The sequence below is a fragment of the Schistocerca americana genome, chromosome 5 (assembly GCF_021461395.2).
Source record: "Schistocerca americana isolate TAMUIC-IGC-003095 chromosome 5, iqSchAmer2.1, whole genome shotgun sequence".
Lineage (NCBI taxonomy): Eukaryota > Metazoa > Arthropoda > Insecta > Orthoptera > Acrididae > Schistocerca > Schistocerca americana.
In genome coordinates, this window is record NC_060123.1 from 23,978,000 (window position 1) to 23,988,975 (window position 10,976).

The 10,976-nt window shown below is 43.9% G+C and overlaps 1 pseudogene; it reads left to right on the top strand.

Annotated features, from left to right (window-relative positions):
- Positions 1-6,383: 6,383 nt before the first annotated feature.
- LOC124617296 lies at positions 6,384-6,500 on the top strand (annotated as a pseudogene).
- The last annotated feature ends 4,476 nt before the right edge of the window (positions 6,501-10,976 follow it).

Here is a 10,976-nt window from a genome sequence, read left to right on the forward strand (position 1 = left end):
GTCGCACTCAGGATGGTGATGGTGAGGATCCGGCTGTGGCTTCTGTGCCAACCTCCCCCGCATCGATTGTGTCCTTTGTTCCTCTCGATGCTGCGTTACCTCCCGTCCGTGGTACGGTGAGTGGCGAAGAAGTTACCTCCAGCATCCCTCCTGCTCGCGAAGTGGCTCCATCTGAGCTGCCTGTGCCTGGAGAGGGAGTGGAGTCTTCGTGTCCTCCGTTACCGTCTGAGCCGATGCAGTGTCCTCCTGCTCCTTCATCTTAAGCCGCCGATGGTTTCCTGAACTTGTCGACTACAGTAACTCCCGGGGAAAATGGAATTAGCGACCAAGTATCACTGTTGCATTGGCAGTTCCACAGAATTCTTCCGCCTTAGTGACTGGAACTGCATTACGTGACCCTAATTCTGAGGGGCAGGAAGCTGTGCCTATGACCGCTCCCGCATCTCCGTCTCCAGAGGCCGCAATGCCACGTAGCCGACAGAAACAGCATATACAACCTGACCGTGCGGTGGCACGTAAGAAATCTAAAAAAATAGATTGCGATGACGGGAGTTCTGGCCTCCCGATGCCTGATTCCTCTGTGGATTCCGCTATCGACCTTGACTCTCAGCTGTCTACATAATTCTACTCGGACATTCCGCACATCTCTGTACAGGTGTGATCAGTGATCCAAGCCTACTCGCTCCTTTGCTTAAACGTTAATCCTGTGGAATCAGAATTGCGGCTGGCTCCGCTGCGTCAGTTCATTTATGATTCATGTGCGGATATGGTCTTCTTAAAGGAGGCGTTATTTAGGCATTTCTCCCTACCTGGTTTTCTTTAATGTAGCACCAGAATATTCTACGGGGACCGCCTTATTCTTTCGCGAAGGTATTCCTATCGCTGAGGTGGGATTGTTGGATTATGGCAGGGGCATAGATTGTCAACTTTTTAATCTTACCTTGGTTCTTTTATATGCTCCTTCTGGTGCTGGTCGCCCAGTGGATCGTTCGCGTTTTTATAAAGAGGATATTGCTTATTTGTTGTGTAAGAGTCCTCTGGGTATTCTGTTGGGTAGTGATTTTAACTGTGTGCTGCGTCCTGCAGATCAATTTCCAAATTTTAATTTCTGTTGCCAATTACATGAATTGGTCCGCTGCTACGACTGTAAAACGTCTAGATGTATAAATACCCGGCGTTAATTAAATTTACTCACTTTACTGCGTCTTTTAGTAGCCGGTTAGATAGGTTTTACTTATCAGACTGCCCGCGCGATTGCATTCTTAATGTTGAAGTCATCCCAGCTTCCTTTACGGTTCACTGTGCTGTGGCTTCAACCCGCCATCTAGAACGGCAACCAGTCAAACTGTTTCGCACTCGGTGGATGTTAAACGTCGCTCACCTACCTCACCCCTCTCTCAATGACGTGATGCGAGCCTTGTGGGAGCGTACTTTACGGTCCACTGAGAAGTACTCTTCTATCCTTGACTGGTGGACATAGCCGGCAAAACTGAGACTCAGGCAAACTTTGATTTTTTTGTGCTGCCAAAGCGGGAGACCTTCGGAGAACTTAAGAATATTACTGTTCCATCCTGCGTAAACTTTATGATGCTGCGGATCACGACCCTCCGCCAATAGCGGATGTTAGGCATGTAAAGGCAAAATTCTTGACCTTGAAAAGAATACAAATGGAAGGGTTGAAAATGCGATCCAAACCGCGATCATTGGTGACGGAAGAACTGACTTCCTTATATCATTTGCTTCGGCATCAGTCCCGTCGCCGATGCACTTGTCTCACGACAAATAATGGACGTATCGTATCGGAGCAAGCTGATATAGTGCGTGTCTTACATCATTACTATGAAGACATCTACGACGTCGATGAATTCAGTGCGACCCCTTGCGACTCACTAGCCAATTACACCTGAGCATAATGGAAAGCTATTAGCTGCATTTCAGCTTGAGGAAGCTTAAAAACTTATTATGGGATCGCCTTCTCAAAAGTCTCCAGGTCTGGGTGGACTTCCAAGGAATTTTATGTGCACTTTTGGCCGCTGTTGGGTGCTACCTTTGACTCTTTTGAACGAACTGTTACAGGGTAGAGTGGTGCCGACCTCGTTCAAAGTGGGAAAAGTTGTTTTAATCCTGAAACGCCCTGGACCAGCTTCTCCTGATAGCTTTCGGCCAATTACTTTGTTAACCTTTGATTATAAGACTGTGGCGAGGGCGTTAATAGTAGGATGTCGGAACTGATGGAGATAGTTGTTGCCAAACATCAAAGCTCCGTACCTGGTCGTACCATTCTTACTCATGTAGTCGAGTATCGTGACGTGGTTTCGGTTGCTGCTGTCACGTCCGTCCCTTGTACGCTTGCTTTCCTAGACTTTGATAAGGCATTTGATTGTGTTAATCATGACTTTTTGCTTCGGGTTCTGGAGGCAGTTGGTTTTACTGTTGACACACGGCGAGTGGTCTCAAATCTCAGCTTCGGTGGTTGTTAATGGCCAACTGACGCCCCCCCCCCCCCCCCCCCGATAAATTGACGTCGGGGAGTGCCTCAAGGAAGCCCGCTGTCAATGACTTTTTGTTGTCTCTGGAGCCCCTACTTCGGATTCCAGCATCCCAGCTGAAAGGTTGGACGCTTTCCGGAGAGACTATAGCTGTTTGTGCATATGCGGATGACGTGATGGTTGTACTCCGCAATTCTGTGGAGATTCGTCGACTGAAGGCTGTAATCGATGATTGCTGTCGGAGTTCAGGTGCTCTGCTTAATGAAGGCAAATGCAGGCCTCTTACTTTGCGAGGTTTTGATGACGCCTCTGTTCCATGGGCTACTGTGGTGGATCACCATACGTCTCTCGGTATCATCATTGATAGTTATCCACTCGAAATGGCGACGCTCAAGTGGAAGTCTGTTACGGAAAAAATACAGAGTGCGATACTAGAACATGAAAGGCGTTCTCTTACTCTGCCCCAGACAGTCCGAATACTGGATACATGTCTTATGCAAAGCTTATTACGTGGCCCAAGTTTATCCACTTCCCTCAACGATTGCGAGGAAACTACAGCAACTGTCTGTTCGTTTCTTATGGAAAAGGTGGTTACGAAGCCTCGTTCCTTTGGGGGGGGGGGGGGGAGGGGGGGTTGGGCCTAGCTGATATACGAAGGAAGACGCAGATGCTATATGTGTGACGTAATGTTTTGATAATTCAAGAAACTCACACATTCACGTCTCGTTTATTTCTCTGTGTCCGTCCTGCTGGTCTTGAACCCCCTATTGGTGTTGGTCGCATAAATTATAATTTAAAACACATTAGTGACTTCTATCTTGCGGTGAACTAATTAGGGGCTGACATTTTATGGAGACCCATCCTCACCATGAACGGGTCGACAGAAGCGTCCGATCCCACGCGTCGGCTTTGACCCGTGACGTGTGTGTGACGTCATGACGGCGCGGAGTTTGGTTTGAGTGTGGCTGTCTCCAGTTCTGTTTTATCTTATTTTATTTACTTCTCTGATCTGTTCGTTCTATCTCGTGAGATTTTTTTTTTAAATTTAAAAACACTTATTACTTATTTTAATTATCTGTTTCCTCCAATTTCTGTTTTAGTTTATTATATTTATCTTTCTGATCTGTTCGTTCTATCCCGTGAGATTTTTTTTTTAAAAAGACAAAAAACACTAATCAGCTACTGAAGCATCTTTATCTTCTATGGGTTGCAGGGGTTACGACCCCTGGGGAGGTGGGTGGGTATTCATGCATGGCTGTCTTCACTTACACGTTGTAGCTACGCAAGGCGTCTAAATTTGTTTATATTTAGTTTACCCCCCACCCAAAACACCCCATTTTCCGCGCTTGTCCCATTAGTGTCATTAGGCTTCTTGTGGAAAGTGTGTGTGTTTGTTTTTGTTTCCGCCATATTTGTGACGTCATGGGTCAAAGCAGACGGGCGGGATCGGACGCTTCCGTATTTCCCCATGAACTTCCTACACTCGTTGGAAAGCAGTGCGTTGTCCGAACCTCGCTGAGAGAGGATCGCCGCAAACAAACAGGGCGACAGTTTGGTGTAATACTAATCTTCCGATTTTGCCGATGCGCGTCGCGTCCTCTTGGAATAAGGTAGTCAATAACTTGATTCCAACGAACGAGCGAATTCCGGTATTGGTCTTAGTGACAAGGATTTATGTAGTCGTAAGTCTACAGATACGATTGGACATCGCTTTACTTGTGGAGGCCGTATGGTAAATTGGTCTTGCATTAGGACGCAATTGGCCTTCCTTACTTGATCTTCTGAGACTTTATACACTACGGACATCATATTTCGGCCAGATTCTTCCTTCTTTCCGCGGTCGAAAGCATATACCGGAATGTGGTTACTGGGACACTTCGTTTATTATGTTGTAGAAGGCGAGGGGGAAGATCACATGAACTTCATGCAGTACATGATCACGGCCTATTGGACACGCTTGCGAATGCCTCGATATCGAGACCTCTTCACCAACGTGTTGAATCTTAGTTTTCCGTCGGCAGGGTGTTGGTTAATTTCATTTTCCTGATGATAGGTGTTTTGTTTGTTATGTATGTTTCCCATCTGATTTGCTTCGACTTGTTGTTTCCTAGTTTACCTGATCGTTTTGTTTATCGTTTTGACTCAGTGTGAGTCCAGTTCTATTGTAAAATGTGAATAAATGAAGTATATATGCACTTGAGCGTATACACTCCTTGAAATCATATTGGAATTTTTTTAGTTTACTATTTAGAACATAATCTGATTCGTTTGTCTTTCTGCTTTTAGATTCTACATAAAAACTAGTATTTATAATAAATAAAAATGCAACAAAAACTAAAAAATATAAAAAGCAAAAAAACGTTATTTATATCATGAGTGCTTAGGTGTGGCTTTTTGGCTATTCTCGTTTTTTTTCCTTTATCCTTCTATTACTATTTTGTTAACATAATTAATTTTTTTCTCCCATTTTCAGCTTATATTACATGATTATTTGACTATGGTCTACTGAAATTTAATGATAGTACCAAGTCACTCTGATAATAAAAAAAAGTGGATCACGGATCACGGGGGCCCGGGTCGAGAATTTTGTCTGCCCAGGGGTTGGGAGTTTGTGTTGTCATCATCATTTCACGATCATTCGGACAGTGAAAAGATTGGGAAGTTGTATGGGAACTGATAACTGCGCAGTTGAGCGTCCCTCAAATCAAATATCATCACCTTCATTATCAGTTTTTAGCTCTTGATAAGATGTATCGCTGGAAATACTTTCATGATCATTAACTTAAATAATTGAATTGTGAGAGACATTTTAACCGAAACATTTATTGTAAACAGCATATCTTATTAAAGGTGACAGCTACACTGATAGTATGGCAGCATGTGTTGGCAGCGAGTACTGTTCACTACACGAACCATTAATATCTTAAGATATTTTACCATCCAGTTTTACTGTTTTATGCTATAGTTACGTAGCTTTGCTCCTAATTTATATTTCATTAAAGATACATGAACTCGAAGAAGAGCAGACAAAATACTACAATATGATACTGATATACTATTCATATTTGTATCATAAATAGTAAAGGATTCCACAAGAATAAAAAATTCTAACCATTGCAAGTACAAATTATAAATATTTAAATATTGATTTGAGGGCAGACTAAAGCATCTAGAAATTATTATTATTATATACGTTTACAGTACGTAGTCTTAGCGTGCCGCTAATAGCGCATACAGAATTTTGAGCAAACTTATGTACAAGGTGTACAACTTCGCTTACGCCGTGTTTTCCCCCACACTTGAGGCTTTAATGAAACAAATTGGTTACACATGTATCGTTCAAAGTATTTTCAATCGCTGGCCACTACTTTCTCCCATCTTTCGGCCAGTGTACAAATCCCGCGTCGAAAAAATTGTTCATCTTTTGAAGCGATCGACGAATCGATCCTATTTGTGACTTCTTGATGAGATCGGAAGTGTTGGTCAGCCAGGCCATACGTCATTGATCTAAACAGATGGTATTCAGAGGGAGCAAAGTCTGGAGAATATGGCGGGTGGGGTAGGACTGCCCATTTTAGCGTTTCCGATTACGCTTTGAATCCTTTTGCAACGCGGGGCGAGCGTTGTCGTGCTGCAAAATCACTTTATCGAGCCTCTCGCTGTATTGCGGCCGTTTGTCTTTTAATGCTCTGCTCAAACCCATGAATTGCGTTCGATAACGAGCACCTGTGATTGTTTCACTTGGTTTTATCTCCTCATAGTACACGACGCCGAGCTGGTCCCGCCAAATGCAGAGCATGATCTTGGAGCCGTGAATATTCGGTTTGGCCGTCGACGCGGAAGCATGGCCGGGATATCCCCACGATTTTTTGCGTTTAGGGTTATCGTAATGAAGGCAACGGCCTTGCCACAGTGGACACACCGGTTCCCGTGAGATCACCGAAGTTAAGCGCTGTCGGGCGTGGCCGGTACTTGGATGGGTTACCATCCGGCCGCCATGCGCTGTTGCCATTTTTCGGGGTGCACTCAGCCTCGTGATGCCAATTCAGGAGCTACTCGACTGAATAATAGCGGCTCCGGTCAAAGAAATCCATCGTAAAGACCGGGATAGCGGTGTGCTGACCACACGCCCCTCCTCACAGCATCCTCAACAGAGGATGACACGGCGGTCGGATGGTCCCGATGGGCCACTTGTGGCCTGAAGACGGAGTGCTTTTTTTTTATCGTAATGAACCCATTTTTCGTTCCCGGTCACAATGCGATGCAGAAATCTCTTCCGTTTTTGCCTCTGAAGCAAACATTCACAAACACACAAACGCCGTTCAACGTCTCTTGGTCTCAGCTCACATGAGACCCAAAGTCCTTCTTTCTGAGTCATGCCCACAGCCTTGAGACGTTTTGAAATGGCTTGCTGTGTCACTCCCACTAATCGTGCCAATTATTCTTGAGTTTGACGCGAGTCTTCACTCAGCAGTGTCTCCAATTCTGCATCTTCGAAAACATTCTCTCTTCCACCACTATGCCGGTCTACGACGTTAAAATCACCGTTCTTGGAGCGTTGAAACCGCTCACGATACGTTCTTTCACTAATAGCGTCCTTACCATAAGTACTTGAGAGCATTCCATAAGACTCAGCCGATGTTTTCTTTATATTGAAAAAAAAAAAAAAAACAGTAACACCTCCCGCAAATGACATTTTCAATCAAGAACAACTTCATGATGCAGGCACAAATCAACTAATGTTTGCATGAGGAATGTTGACCGAGGTCCAAGCTAACTGCCTGACGTCTGAGATCTGTTTGGCTCTGAACACTATGGGACTTAACATCTGAGGTCATCAGTCCCCTAGAACTGAGAACTACTTAAACCTAACTAACCCAAGGACATCACACACATCCATGCCCGAGGTAGGATTCGAACCTGCGACTGTAGTGGTCGCGCAGTTCCAGACTGAAGCGCCTAGAACCGCTCGGCCACACCGGCCGGCTGAGATCTGTTTCTTTCGACCACTACTTACCGTTGTCGCCACCTATCAGCAAACGGCGACAGCAAAGTTTTGTATAAAAACTTGTATAAAAGAACTGGTGAGCACATGAGGCCTTTATGTGACGTCAGTTGGCGCCCATCTCGCGGGCGGAGGCGCCGTGAGTTGGAGAAAGGCGACAGTTTTCTGGAGGAGGTGACAGAGTTCTTATAAGGTTGGCGTACGAGCTCCTCTGGGTCTTTTGTCAGCAGTCAGGCAGCAACCTTCAGTTGGCAATTTGGTGCGATCAGAGTTGGGACGAGTTAGATGAGCGGTGGTCCAGCCACACTGATTGGGTGTTTCAAATATCGAACATTCGGCGGGATTCAGAAATAATCTGTCACTGTTTGGCCGATGACTATTTTGCACAGTGTCTCAGATACAGTTGTGGGACTGAGAAATATTCCGTCACTGTTTGGACTCTGATTATTACTGCACAGCGTTTCATAGATAGAGTTGTGGGGACGCCAGTTAAAATTGGTAACTGAATGGCGTTTAGGGTTCAAATGGCTCTGAGCACTATGGGACTTAACTTCTGAGGTCATCAGTCCCCTAGACCTTAGAACTACTTAAACCTAACTAACCTAAGGACATCATCCATGCCCGAGGCAGGATTCGAACCTGCGACCGTACCGGTCGCGCTGTTCCAGACTGTAACGCCTAGAACCGCTCGGCCACTCCGGCCGGCGGCATTTAGGGCACTGAATCGTTGCGTCGGTTAGTAAGCTTATTGATGAGGCTGTGTCAGTGAATTTATGGCTGCGGACACGGTCTGGTGCTTTATAGCTAATTTATTATTTTATTAAATTTATTGTGTGAGGTTATCCACCATTCGGGACTTGTCATTTCATTAATTTAACATAATAACTTGTGCTAATGGCCAGTCAACAGTTTGAGGAATAATTAATTGCGCAATACAGTAGACGTTAAAACTTAAATCATGTATAGTTGGTAAATGATTTATAGCAGCACCTACTCTAAACCTAGCAGATACTGGAGTTCTGACTAGTCGCCAGCAACCATTTTACAGTTTTATTTAAACTTAAAGCATTGCAATTTAGGACAAAGAAGTCTGAAAGTCTGACTTTAACATAGAGAGGTAGATGGAGAGAGAGAGAGAGAGAGAGAGAGAGAGAGAGAGAGAGACTAGTTTTACTGTACTAAGTAAAAGAAAAGAAGGCAAATTGAGTCTCACGATCTGAGGCTGGAACTTGATGGGTGCAGATTCTCATACTTTCTTGCTGTAGAAGGAGTTAGTCTGTTACGTCATCGATTATTGCATGCCTCATACCACACCGCTACTAAACATGCGCTTTATAAAATAGACATGTTAAAACTCCGACGGTCCTGGGCGCTACAGTCTGGAGCCGAGCGACCGTCCTTAGGTTAGTTAGGTTTAATTAGTTCTAAGTTCTAGGCGACTGATGACCTCAGAAGTTAAGTCGCATAGTGCTCAGTCATTTGAACCAAAATTCCGACGCCTGCGGATAAGCCTTGGAGTAATGCAATCGATTCCGACGAACCCATTACTAATAGAATCTGCTGAGTCATCAATTTATGTTCGTCTTTAGTACTTGGCGGGAAAATTTGTTTGCGACAGGAGTCAGCAGCCTAATAGAAGATTAATCACTTTCCTACAAGAAATGAGAGAACCTCTCGCTCATAATGTCTACATGAGAAATAAAAACCTTTACTGTCTGCTAGTGGCAGCACTAGACTAAGAGCGTACCATCGATTGCTGGATTTAACCCGGCTGCCACATAATCCCGTTTGGAACACCATTCAGGTACCAGTTGCAAAACTTCGATATTCACTATTGCAGTTTTACGAAAAATCGTTTTGATGCAAACAGTTCACACTTGAGTGCTTGCATTAATCTTTATTGTCAGCACTTTTTTCATGCGTTTACTGATGGCTCTCGATATCAAGAGACTTTAGCAGTAGGTTGTGCATCTATTGTCCCCAAGATGTAATATACCAAATAATTTCGCCTGCTCCCATGTTGTTATGTTGTTCAGCCTTTACCACGCTACCGTGGTGATTCGGAGAGATCCCAAATTTGGTCGTGTATCAGGTATAAGTGCAGATACTGTATTTCTACTGATGACTGAGGACGGCGTTTAGGGCAACATTGCAGCAGTAGTTAAGTCATTTGCAGACCAATAATTGTAGCCATTACAAGTCGTAAGTTTTTAAGTAGGTTAAGTGACAAGAGCAAGCCATTAATGCAGCAGTCAGATGTTGCAGTGTAGACGCGTAGACCCAAAACTGTTTGTCTACGCTTAGAGGTGAAGTAGACTTAGTGGTCCAGTGCGACCGTACAGGAAACATCAGGTCGTAAAGTTTGTGGGAAGACTTGTAACCTCCCCCTCACTTATCGACCTTAATTTAAAAAAAATTAAACCGCGTGCACCTAATGGAAATTTGGGAAAAGCAATCGTCACCGAAGTTAATTTGTCGGTAAAGAGGGAGGAAAGGGCTACATCTAAATGAAGGAAAAAATGCAAATGAAATTGGTGGAAATTAATTTTGAGAAAAGGGTAAAATAATAAAGAAAGTAAATGTGCAGTCGTTACGTTAACAATTAATAAGCGATAATTAGATATTTGAGATTTGAGGAAATTTACGGTCGCCAGTCCCATGGAAAACTACTATAATAACTGACAATGAAAGATTAATGCACATACATTTAGCACCAAAAGCGTGGCAACTGAAGGTTGACACGTATATTGTGAAAACTGAACGTTTGTCAGAAGTAATAAATTTCCCTACACTCTGACTTAATTTAGCAAAAGAATTACTAAAACCGGAAAATTGAAAGTTAATTTAGTCACTCATTGTTGGCCGTGGCTGTTGCAGAAGCTGGATGTTGGCGCGCCTTCTTCTCGACACGGTCACCAGGCGAAATGGGCTCATGATGTGCGCCAGCTAATGCTTCCCGTTCGCGACACCGTGTCAGAAACTATCATAGCAAGTCGAGCGCAATTACATGCTGCCAAACCCCGAAAGCGCGGCAACTCGCGGGAGCGTCACACAACACACCTGCTCCACCGCCCTACTCCAGCCAAACTCAGCTCTGCCCGCGCTCCACGCGGCAGAGTTAACACTACCTAAGATCCTAAACACTTTGGTTCTCCACACGACCTATTGATGTAATCGTTCGATAGCATAGTTTTCCCTAGGCAAGACCCAGCGTAAAATACAAATAATATTTACAAAACAAACCAATTATACACCGACATAAATGCATAAATAAATATATATATATACAAATAGTAAAACAATTACAATATGTAAAGACACAGAAATTTCATATCTTCAGGTAACAAAATAAGGAAAAATTTATAGTACAATAGATGGAAATAGGAGGATATGCATTCCCGGCGTCACAGACTGTTCGATCCAGTGAAAGAAACCAACACACTGATGTGTGTATATATTAATGTAACACACACAGAAATATC